Here is a 12896-nt window from a genome sequence, read left to right as displayed (position 1 = left end):
GTGTTGCTATCTGCCTCTGTCAGGGACCCAGAATGGGTGGATTGCTCAATTCATTTCCTTCAACAAAGTGAAATGCCTATCACAGTCAAGATAGGTACTAGGAATATAAAGGCATCAAATTGTCTCTAACCTCAAGTGATAAGGATATACAGCATGCACATAAATAGAGTAGAAGAAAAATTAAGAAGGGAAAGGGTGCTAACATCATCTGGGTTCAGGCAGGCTTAATGGAAGAAATGGCATTTGTTAAATGGAATACTAACAGTGGCATAAATAATATCCAGACTGTCATGTCCTGTCATGTAAGAGAGATAAAGTGATGTCACCTACGACAGTCCTCCGAAGATTTCTCTTTTTATAGTATGGGTGATGATATGACATAGCTATCTTCAGTGAAGGCTTCCAGAAGGAGAAAACCCAATGATTTTAATTAAACACCATGTTTTAGTAAGTTTTCATCGTATCAGTAAATGACATTTGTATAACTTTGAAACTAGATTGTAATGAGTTTTGTAATTTTTTTTTTTAGCTTGGGGTTTTCATAGCAGGATCGGTATTCCAGAGACTGTTTCCTCCTCATTACAGTGTTATAACTCACTCAAGCTGATTTCCAGCCTTACCTTTCTTGGATTGTCCCAGTTGCTAGTACTTTTCTATCTTCTCAAATTACCTTCCATTATACGTTATTTGTGTAGCATTTTTAGTTTTCACCCACTCCCACTCCCCACTTCGGTAGAAAGCAAGCTTAGAGTAAGGAGGCTTTGTTTTGTCTCTGTATTTGCAGATCCTTTCCCAGAGATTTAAATATAAGACTTAATTAATAAATGTTTATTTGATTTTTTTTAGTTGCAATTCAGATAAACTTACTGCCAAGAGGCTCCCTTACGTCTAATCATCTGAACAGCCAAGCTTCCTATGAGGTTGTTAAGTGAATCAGAAATCAACATGGTTTCCTACTAAAATATGCTTAAAAAAAAATAAAAGTTCTTTATATAGGGACTGGATTGGTGGTTTCAATAGCCTGGGCAAGGACCACGTAAAGAAATACCCATAGCTACCTCTTTTTTCAATTTATGGTCTCAGAAAGGCAGCCAGGTAAGGGAAAAAGAATGCTGGATCTGGAGTCAGGAAGACCCGATTTCAAATCCAGCCTCAGTTTCCTCATCTCTTCTTCATTTTCTCATGAGAATAATAATACTCAGCATTTATATAGTGCTTTAAAATTTGCAAAGCTCTATGTGTTTGTCATTTCAATTGATCACAATTTCTGTGAAATATCCATGCTATTATTAATATAGGTGCTATTATTATCCCCATTTTGCAGATGAGGAAAGTTAAGTGTTAAGTAAGGTTAAGTGCCTTGCTCAGGGTTATATAACTAGTAATAGTAATAATAATAATACTAACAACAATAACTAAGATTTATATAGTGTTTACTATACAGCAAGTACTGTGTACTAAGTCCTTTACAATTATTATCTCATTTGATTCTTACAACAACCCTGGGATGTAGGTGATATTATTCCCATTTTACAGACTTGGAAACTGAAACAAACATAGGTTAAGTGATTTGCCTAGGGTCACACAGCTGTTAAGTGTGTAAGGTCAGATTTGAACTTAACTCTTCCTGACTCCAAGGCCAGTATTCTATCCACCGAGCTGACTTCAGCCTTTAATTGCACTTGTCTACCAAAGCTGTGAGAATAAAATGAGAAAAAAATTATAAAATGCTTTAAATTTTTTAGCATGTTTCAAAATGCTATATAAAAATGATATTATTATTAATGAGGTACATACAGCACTGAGAATGTCAATGACTTGCCCAGGGTCACACAGCCAGAATGTGTCAGGGAAGAGACTTGGACCCAGGTCTTTCTGGCTTTAAGGACATTTCTCTACCCTTTAAATCATGCAGCCTCTCAGGATATAAAAATCAAATTCCATTTTAACAGCTATGAATAAATATTAAGCATAAGTAGTGTAAAATTATATTTAAATAAATGGAATTTTGAGCAAGAATTAGAGAAATATAAATACCAGTTAGATATAGTAATAGTCAAACTTATGATTCACTCCTTAGTTAAATACTAGCTCTCTTCATCAAATCTATCAGTCTTTTCTGATATCAGTAATTAGGCAGTTTTAAGACTCTTACTTAGTCTGCAATCTTACTTTCACCATGACTTTAATGACCTTAGGAAAATAATGATATTTTTCATTTTTTTTTTCTTTTTGGCTAATTCCAGGAAGGCCTTTTCTTGTGCTTTTTTTTTTCTTTTACTGCTATCATTTTTCTATGACCTTTGGAGTCCTCCTTGTATGACCAGAATAAAAAAAGACATCCAGAAGCTGCTATGCATTTGAAAAGAAAACCTTTGGTAGGGTATATGGCAGGGTAGGAAATAAAAAGCTAAGCTGAGCAACAGACAGATGAAAAACCTGTTAGATGAGGAAGAGAAAATGAATGGTAGAATTTGCATTTTGTGAGCTAATCACAAATTTACATAGTCACTGAATATTAGTGCTGGAAAGAAGCTAAAGAAATATAATTCTTGCTGTATTGTCCTGTATGGCTATGAAATCATTAAATCAACCAATATTTATTGAGTGCCTGTTATGTGTAAAGTACTTTGTGGCATAGAAAATTGTATGAGGGAAGTAGTGGGAAAGGTGCTGTCTTTAGAATCACAAGGGCTTGGTTTGGATATTGGCTCTTTGTTGTTGTTCAGTCATGTCTGACTTTTTGCAACCCCATTTGGGGTTTTCTTGGCAAAGATATTGGAGGAGTTTGCCATTGACTTCTCCAGCTCATTTTACAGGTGGGGAAACTGAGGCAAATAGGGTTAAGTGACTTTCCTAGGGTCACACAGCTAGTAAGTGTCTGAGGCCAGATTTGAAATCAAGAAGATGAGTCCTGACTTTAGGCTCATTTAAGCCACTGTGCCAACAAACTGCCCAGCCTTGGCTTTGCTTCAGAGTAATTGACATTTATATAATGCTTTAAAATCTGCAGTTTGCTTCATATACATTATCTCATTTGAACCTCACAACAACCTAGTAAGGTAGTTATTAACGATGTCATTATCCCCATTTTACAGATGCAGTTAACTGAGGTTCAGACAGGCAAATTTGTTTTATCCGTGTTCGTACAGTTAGTACATATCAGAAGAGTTATATGAAACCAGAACTACCTTACTCTGACTCTAGCACTCTTATCTACTGGAATATATTACCACAAATGTCACATGGGGAAAGTTATTTAACCCTTCTGGGCCTCAGTTTCTTCATCAGTTAAATAAAGCTCCTGGATGCATTGATCTCTATGAGCCCTTCCAAATTTAAATGTTTTCCTCTGATCCTTTCTAGTTCTATATCCTATAAGCTACTGTACCTATCCTCAAGGATCTTACAGTCTAGCATGGAAAACAGGATATAACATTGTTGTTGTTCAGTAGTTTTCAGTCATATCTGATTCTTGACAAAGATACTTGAGTGGTTTGTATTTCCTTCTCCAGCCCTTTTTATAGATAAGGAAACTGATTAAGGAAACAGGATTAAGTTAACTTGCCCAGAGTCACAAGGCTAGTAAGAGTCTGAGGACAGATTTGAACTCAGATTTTTCCTGACTCCTGGCCCCGTAAGCTGAGCAGCCTAGTTGCTTCCAAGTTATAACACAGGGAGAGTTGAATAAAAATACAACATTGGGGCAGCTAGGTGGTGAAGTGGATAGAGCACCGGCCCTGGATTCAAGAGGACCTGAGTTCAAATGTGACCTCAGGCACATAACACTTACTAGTTGTGTGACTCTGGGCAAGTCACTTACCCCTAATGGTCTTTAAAAAAAATACATTATATGAGACTTTATAAGGAATCTATTCAATTCAGCAGGCTTTTCTTTAAGATCTACCACGGGCCTTTGCAGTAGGCAATTGATTATACCTTACATAATACATGCTAGGAGATCAAAGGGAGAAGAGCTCATTGACTGTTGGAATAATATGGAAAGACTTTATGTAAGAAGTGGAAATTTGAGCTAGACCTTGAGGGATGGACTGTATATAGAAAATCAGAGAGGGTTTATTAGTGAATTTTAAATGGGGGATTTATTTTTCCCACAACTTTAGACATTGTTATGCCAAGGATTGTCTTCAGCGAAATATATTTCTTGATCCATATTCCCAAGCAAGTGAGACAATTCCTAAGCCTCTAAAAATAATAGGCTAGCATTTCTTTCTTCTTCAGGGGTCTATGTTTGTGGGGACTGGGGAGACAGTGTTCTGAGCTGAAGTTTCATGAGCAAACATCCATTTGGCAGCTTCAAATTTGAAGCATCGAGAGGCAGAGTGTGAGTTAAAAAGATAAATCTTTTTGTACACCAAGTGATGATGGTATTTTATGCAATAAAACCTCCTTAAGTAAACACTTGATGGAAGGAATAAAATCTTACTCGTACATAAATCTCTTTTATTAACAGCAAGTTTGTGTGTGTAAAAGAGCTCTAATGTACCCAGGGGAAGAGAAGGTAGACAGAGCTATTATAGTAAGTAAGATAGGCAGAAGACTATTTCAGCATTCATCATAAATTGGCCCGAAGTTGTCTAACTAAAACTAAGGAAAGATGGATGTCCATTACCATAATGCTTTATGTAATATGGCAGAGCTAATACTTAATCGATAGAAACTTTCTCTGTGGAGTTCAGAGTGCTAACAAAATCCCAATCTAATTCAGCCCTGCAAATAAAAAGGAAACACTTCCTGTCTATCATTTCTTTGACTTACTCAGCTGTCTATGGGGAAATGCAGTTAGAGTAATAACTGCCTTTTTTAAATTAATTTTTATTTTCAGTTCTAAATTGTCCCCCTCCCTCCACTCCTCCTCTATCCATTGAATAAGCAAGAAATAGGCTATCTATTATACATACACTTTGCTAAACCCTTTGCTGATGTTAGTTCATCTGAACAACTGTGTGAAATAGATATTTACAGGCATTTGAGAAAGGCACAATGAAGGTAGAAATTAGGATTTTGTTGGAATAGGGAACTTCAACTGAAACCAGTGAAGATCAAAAACTCATCAATAACTTGGAGCAGGGGCTGTTGACTTCTTTTTTGTTGTGGTCCTCTTTAACGGTCTAATGAAGCCTAAGGACCCCTTTTTAGCATAATGTTTTAAAATGCACAAAATAAAATATGTAGAATGGTAGAGGAAACTAATTTTATTGAAATACAGTTATCAAAATATTATTTTAAAGTTTATGGATCCTATATTAACCCTTGATTTATAGTCATAAAGTTTCTTGGAGGCACTGAGTCTCAGGTTCTAAAATGAGCTGGCAAAGGAGATGGCAAACCACTCCAGCATCTTTGCCAAAAAAACCCCAAATGGAGTCATGAAGAGTCAGAAATGATGAACAATAACAATAAGCCCTGGTTTCTTCATGTATGAAATGAAGGAGTTGCAATAAATTATTCCCCTATTTCCCACCATTTGTTTCTAAGCCTTTTAAAAGAACGTCCATTTGGGGAGTTCTATAACTTTATCTCCTTAACGATAAATTAACTATATATAAATTAACTATAAATTTACTGCAGCTGAAAACAAACACTTGGTATTTATGTGTCAAAAGGCCAAATACTCTGAATCAGTCAACTGGAGGTTTTGGTAGATATTGTTTTCCAGTGTGTTGAATGGAAATAGATTGAGAAAAAAAGTAGATGCATCCATCATTTGTTTGCAGAAAACATCAGATTTTATAGATGAAACGTATTCACTTTATAGTCATCAATTTACTTGGGAAATAAAAAAATGAGAGATGCTTGATTTGGGAAAATTGACAAAAGACAATTGGCAGAATTTGCTACATTTTTGCATTTAGCAGTTTTGATGAATATCATGGAGCCTAGAATTATGAAGGCAAGAGATATTTTTTCTTTTTCTTTTTTTAAATTAATTTATTTTGATTTATCAACAATCACTTCCATAAGCTTTTGAGTTTTAAATTTTTTCCCTCTCTTTCCCCAGCTCCCTCCCAAGATAGCATGCAATCTGATACAGTCTATACATATGCATTCCTAGTAAACATATTTCCACATTAATGATGTTGTAAGAATTAGAACCAACAGGAGGAACCACCAGAAAGAGGAAACAAAATACAACAGAAGAAAAAAAATTGCAAATAGTATGTTTTGAACATTTTGAACACACTGTTTCAAACTCCATAGTTCTTTCTCTGGATGTGGATAGCATTTTCCATCATGAAGCCTTTGGAGATGTCTTAGATCCTTGCATTGCTGAGAAGGGCTAAGTCTATCAAGAAATGTTTTCTTCTGCATCATCCCCAACCTTCTCTTTCTGTGCATTAGCCTTCCCAGCTTTCCATACACTTTCCCTTCTTCCCTCCCACCATCTTAGCTCCTGAAGGTTGGGATACTGTGTCTGAGCTTTCACTCCCAGGAAAGAGGCCCATGAGGCCTATTCCTCTTTTACCATGGCCTCCCTTCTTATTAAATAGATCTATCTTCTCTTATTCTTCATCTTTCTCATACCTCTCCAAAATCTTCATTTCCTTCTTTAGCACTTTCCATCTGTCTTCATACGTGCCTAGGGCTCCTATATCTTGGGAGAAAACACACAAGCAACTTTTCCCTTATCCATGTGACTCTAAACAAGGATGATTCCATTTCTTTGTTACTTTCACTGTGAAACTTCTTAAATGTATGACTTACTGAGGCTAACTCTCTATCCTCAGTATTCAGCTGATTTCCAGATACATTTTGGATATTTTGAACTAGATGTCTCCTAGGCGACTCAAATTCCACCTATCTTTCCCATCACACCTTCCCCTACTCCCCACTTCTAAATTATCATCCTTCCAGTTACCAGGGCTCACAACCTCAGGGACATCCTCAATTCCTCACTCTGTCACCCCACATTTCCCAGCTTTTGCCAAATCTTGCCATTTTTACATCTGCAACATTGATCATATAGATGTCTTCTTCAGCCATACAGACACTACCCTAACTCATGCCTTCATTACTTCTCGTTTGGACTATTGCAATAGTCTTCTAATTGGTCTCCCTGTCTCAAGTATTTTCTCACTTCATCTCATCCTCTACTTAGTTACCATATTCATTTAGTCTTTGCTTATATCCTTTCCCCAGCCTGGAATACCTGCTGGGCAACTCTCTGCCTATCCCAACCCTACTCATTCTTCAATGAGTAGGCTCACCTCCTCCACGAAACCTTCCATTACTACTACCAACCATTGATCTCTCTATTCTCTACACTGCCCCTCCAGTCACTTCACTTAAAATCTGTACTGTTCAGTTTAGCACTTAATTTTATACTGTTTGATTTTTCCTCTGATTGTTCATCATGCGTTACATCTTGTATTCTAAATAGATCCATCTGTGTATCCTCAATGCTCAAGGCAGGGGTTTGTACATAGCAGCCCCTTAATAAATGCTTGACATATTGTCTAGAGTTGAATTAAAAGCTCTTAGAGGGCAGAGACCACATCTTATACTTATTTTTTCCCTCACAGCATCCAGTATAGCAAGGAACACTTAGTCCCAGCTCAATACTTATAGATTAATTGATTTATTTTTCTCAAGGATCTCCTTGCTTCTTGATCAGGCTAATCTGATTTTACAAATCATGCTAACCTGTTAACGGATAATAGCAGTTTAACGTGCTGCCTTTTGGATAACATATTTGCATTTAACAGAGTTCCTATTGGAATAGCTTGCTGAACGAAAGGAAAGACTATAAAGTAATGTTGGGAATTTCAAACACTCTGGTAGGTTGGATGGAGAGATATTTAAGGCAGATATGCCTTTTCATTTTTACCCCACATGACGCTATATAGTCACACAACCAGGCAAAGGAGTGTGTACTACATAAAACAGACAATCAGGAGCCATTGAATGATTTTGAACAGAGAAATAATATGACCAAATCTGTGTATGAGGAATATTATTCTGGAAGAGGTATGATTGCTGAATTAGAAAGGGAAGAAATTACAGGTAGAAAGACTGGCTAGGAGGCTGTTGAAATAACTGTAGGAAATAAGGAAGATCTGTGCTATGTTGGTGCCTATGATAATAGGAGAAACAGATGGATATGACATATTTGGGGGACAAGATTGATAGCATTTGCTAATATATTAGATTTAAGGAGAGAAGGAAGCATCAAAGATAACACTAACTTTTCGAACATGGGCAAATCAATGAATGGTGAAAATTATTTTCATTGAAAAAAATGAGAAATGTATATATATATACGTATATATATATATATATACGTATATATATATATATATATATATACGTATATATATATATATACGTATATATATATATATATATATACGTATATATATATATATATATATATATATATACGTATATATATATATATATATGGCATTTAAATCATACTTTACATGCTCTATTTGGTATTTTCATCTTTATATATATTTGATCCTAAGGAAATATATACTATCGTTACCTCAATCAAGTTTCAGCCCAGGGAGCAAAAAGGCCTATCAATATTTCCTTAAGGTTGAGGAAGTAGCAATCATTATTGTATTCACAATCATCAGCGTTTATTGCCAACATTGATTTCACAGTATGGTAGGGTTCTGCCAGTTGCCTCAAGCAATATTGGAAAATTCTTAAAACTTAATTTTAATTTTTATTGAGATAAGAAACATTTATGCTCAGTTGTTGTTCAGTTGCTTTTCAGTCATATCTGACTCCTGGTAACCCATTTGGGGTTTTCTCGGCAAACATTTTGGAATGGTTTGCCATTTCCTTCTCCAGGTTATTTTACAGATGAGGAAACTGAGGCAAACTGGGTTAAGTGACTTGCCTACAGTCACAAAGCTAGTAAGTGTCTGAGGCCAGATTTGAACTCAGGAAGATGAGTCTTCCTGACTTTAGGCCTAGTACACTATCCACCGTACCACCTAGCTGGCCAAGAAGCATTTATATTCTATATAAAACTTTTAGGAGCTAGGAGTTATGATACTTCAAAAATCAACCAATAACAAGACAACAAGTGTTTGAACCATGATCACAAAGAAAAAAATCACTCACAATCCTGAGATGAGTTGGTTGGTATAGAGAAGTGGGGCAGAGAAGAAAGAAATAGAAAATAAAAATAATCTCTATATTTAGTGTTAATATAGTTCACAATTTCCATCTCTTGTTTCTAGAGCTTTCAGAGCAGAGCTCATAAACTCTAAGGGTGGGTTTTATGGGTGTGTGGTTAACCTCTTATGTGATCTTTCAGGCCACTTCCTTTACAATACTGTCCTTTGCCTGCGTCTGTCAGTCAGAAGGGGTGTGTTATTCTATGGGTAGAAGTCAGTGAGATATTAGGTGGCATTTGTTAAATGCCTGGGTGTGTTTGGCACTGTATATCACTTTTGGGAAAAAGCGTGTGAGGATAATGAATTTGAGCACAAAATAATAAGTACTGCCGTCCAAAACTACTTGGGTATAAAACTGGGAAAAAGGAAGAGGAGGAATTTTCATAATTCCATATCTGCAGTCATTTCCTTTTCCCAAGGGTTTTCCTCTGAAAGGTGGCAGTGCCTTCCAAATGAGAGCATTAAATATCAGTTTTTAAAAATTGACAGCTTTTTGAGATGCAGTATTATTTTTCCCATGATACAAAATAATTTTGTCTTTGACATCAAATCAAGGAAAACCAAAGTTAATTAGATTACAAATTGGTATTTTTTTCAGATCTTTAAAGATGCTTTATTTTTTAGGTGCATAAGAAATGCTAATACCAGTGAACTACATACTCATTTTTTGAAAATACACCTAACAGAAATTTTTTTTAAGAAGTGTAAATATGAGTAACCATGCAAAAACAGTAACCCTTTGATACTTCAATGGATTTGTGATCTCATCCATTTGGGTACTCTCTCCATTAGTGCAGATTGGGACTCATCCACTCCTGAAAGACTTGCTTATATACTCCCATAAATTACCCACAGAAAGTCTACCTAACTATGAAATCCTATAGATCTTTAACCCATCTCTTCATGTGTATTACAGAAATGAGTAGGGATAATTTATTAAAGGGACAGTTATGGACCTTCAAGAAATGGATAGAGTGAATACCATGACCTATTACTGCTTCATCAAAAAACACATCACTTTAGACTAAAGTCATTTTACTTTTTTTGATAGCCTTACTGCCTGGGTAGAATAAGGGAATGCTGCAGATCTAGTTTACCTAGATTTTAACAAAGAATTTAATAAAAAAAAAAATCTCATGCTATTCTAATGGAAAAGATAGCAGTCTTAAGGTTAGATGATAATTCAAGATCCCGATGGTTAGATAGCAGGTTGGAAGGAGATATCCAATGGACTGTTCCAAGGATCTTTACTTGGGTCTGTGCGATTTAACATTTGTTGTTATTTTTTGTCCTTCTTTCTCAACTAAGACATGCGGAAGGAGATGTCATGACTTGTAAGTGAATTGGATTCAAGTGAGGAAGAGGTGTGCAAAGTTACCAGCCTCACTTCCTCCTCTGGCAAAATATAGATCAGGATGACTGGAGAGGGCCCTGGATGCAGTAGGAGATATTGGCCTTTTTAAGCTAAGGTCTATAACAGGTCTCAGTTTGAATGAGGCAACATTCATTCAATGATTAAGGTTAGGCAGATTAACATTTGTTCTAATTAATTAAAGGAAAGCACAGATTTACAATGCTTAGTGAATTTGCAGATTACCAAAAACTGGGAGGCACAGCCAAGACACTGAATGACAGATTCAGAAGGATTTGATAGACTCAAATAATGGACCAAATTTAATAACATGAAATTTAGTAACAAGGGTAAATAAAAGTAAAGACTTATTTGGGTTCAAAAATCATCTTTTTCTTTTTTGGTGAGGCAATTGGGGTTAAGTTACTTGCCCAGGGTCACACAGCTAGTGTCAACTGTCTGAGGCTGGATTTGAACTCAGGTCCTCCTGATTCCAAGGCCAGAGCTGTATCTACTGTGCTACCTAGCTGACCCCCAAAATCATCTTTTCAAGCATAAGATGGCATAGCCGTGGTTAAACAGTGTCTTTTCATTTTTATTTATTTTATTTTAAATTTATGGATTAAACCAAGTATATCCATAACATAGTATGATAAAAAAAAAAGATTGTACAGGGAATTGCAAATCTATTATGTATAACTTGTTATTCCTTTTAAATATATAATAAAGTTACTGTGTAAATTTCTTTTTTTTTTGACAGTATTTGAAACAAAAGATCTGAGCATTTTGGCAGACTATAAATTCAATTAACAGTGAGATAGACAAAAACAAACAAAAAGAAAGCTAGTGTGACCTTAGTTTACATAAGGAGAAATATATTGTCTGGGATATTCAGGTCCCAGTATGTGAAATGAACCTCATTGTTTCCATCATTGATGTCAGTATGCCTTTTGAGAACAGATTCCACTTTTGAAATATTCAGAGCTGGAAAAATTGCAAAATATCAAATAACATGTCAACATCTGGCCCAGGAATGCTTTTAGGGGGTCTGGGTCATTGGGAACCTGGGAAATGATTCTGTTAACTAAACTAAAAATTAACCAAAGGTATGCCAATCTCCTGGGAGAGCTAATGGTGTGAGATGAAGTCAAGTGAAGTAGAAATATATGCATTGGGCATTTTACCTGTGTGAGATAAACACAGAATGAATATGTAAATAATGCTAAATCTGTTTTTTTTCCTATTTTAGCAAAACATGATTGTCTTAATCTTTTCTTTTAACTGAGAAGTGAATATTTTCCTTTTACAGATTCATAGTAAATCTTTCTCTTATTGTTTTTATGGTACAGGTACATATTTACTTTATATGTGTACATCAGATTTTATTATTATGCATTTTTAAAAATTAATTTATTTTGATTTATCAACAATCACTTCCATAAGCTTTTGAGTTTTAAATTTTTCTCCCCCTTCCTTCCCATCTTCCTCCCCAAGATGGCGCATAATCTGATATAGGTTGTACATACACATTCCTATTAAACATATTTTCACATTAGTGATGTTGTGAGTAAGAATTAGAACTAACAGGAGGAACCACCAGAAAGAGGAAACAAAATACAACAGAGGAAAAAAAAAGTAGCAAATAGTATGCTTCGATCTGCATTCAAACTCCACAGTTCTTTCTTTGGATGTGGATAGCATTTTCCATCATGAGGCCTTTGAAGATGTCTTAGATCATTGTATTACTGAGAAGGGTTAAGTCTGTCAATATTAGTCACTGAACAATGTGGCTGTTACTGTGTACAATGTTCTCCTGGTTCTGCTCACTTCACTTAGCATCAGACCATACAAGTCTTTCCAGGTTTTTCTGAAGTCAGCCTGTTCATCATTTCTTATAGCCCAATAGTATTCCATCACATTCATATACCACAACTTGTTCAGCCATTCCCTAATTGATGGGCATTCTCTCAATTTCCAACTTTTTGCCACCACAAAAAGAGCTGCTATAAATATTTTTGTACATGTAGGTCCTTTTCCCATTTGTATGATCTCTTTGGGATATAGCCCTAGAAGTGCTATTGCTGAGTCAAAGGATATGCACAATTTTATAATCTTTTAGTCATAGTTCCAAATTGCTCTCCAAAATGATTGGATCATTTCACAATTCCACCAACAATGCATTAATGTTCCAATTTTCCCACATCTTCTCCAACATTTATCATTTTCCTGTTTTGTTATATTGGCCAATCTGATAGGTGTGATGTGATACCTCAGAGTTGTTTTGATTTGCATTTCTCTAATCAATAATGATTTAGAGCATTTTTTTGATATTTTGATATTTCTGATTGAAATTATTGTAATATCATGATGGTTAAGTATTTTTTTAAAAA

At 35.4% G+C, this 12896-nt stretch overlaps 1 protein-coding gene and 1 long non-coding RNA gene across 2 annotated transcripts in view; one reads left to right on the top strand and one right to left on the bottom strand.

Moving 5' to 3' along the window:
* Positions 1–12896, top strand: part of FRMPD4 (FERM and PDZ domain containing 4) — a 746498-nt gene that overhangs the window by 100354 nt on the left and 633248 nt on the right.
* LOC110222483 (uncharacterized) overlaps positions 1–12896 on the bottom strand; it is a 58129-nt gene that overhangs the window by 25311 nt on the left and 19922 nt on the right. The gene's annotated exons all lie outside the window — the stretch shown is intronic.

This window comes from Phascolarctos cinereus, unplaced genomic scaffold (assembly GCF_003287225.1).
Source record: "Phascolarctos cinereus isolate Bilbo 61053 unplaced genomic scaffold, phaCin_HiC Scaffold_726;HRSCAF=1367, whole genome shotgun sequence".
NCBI classification, from domain to species: Eukaryota; Metazoa; Chordata; class Mammalia; order Diprotodontia; family Phascolarctidae; genus Phascolarctos; species Phascolarctos cinereus.
This window is presented reverse-complemented; position numbering and strand designations above follow the sequence as displayed.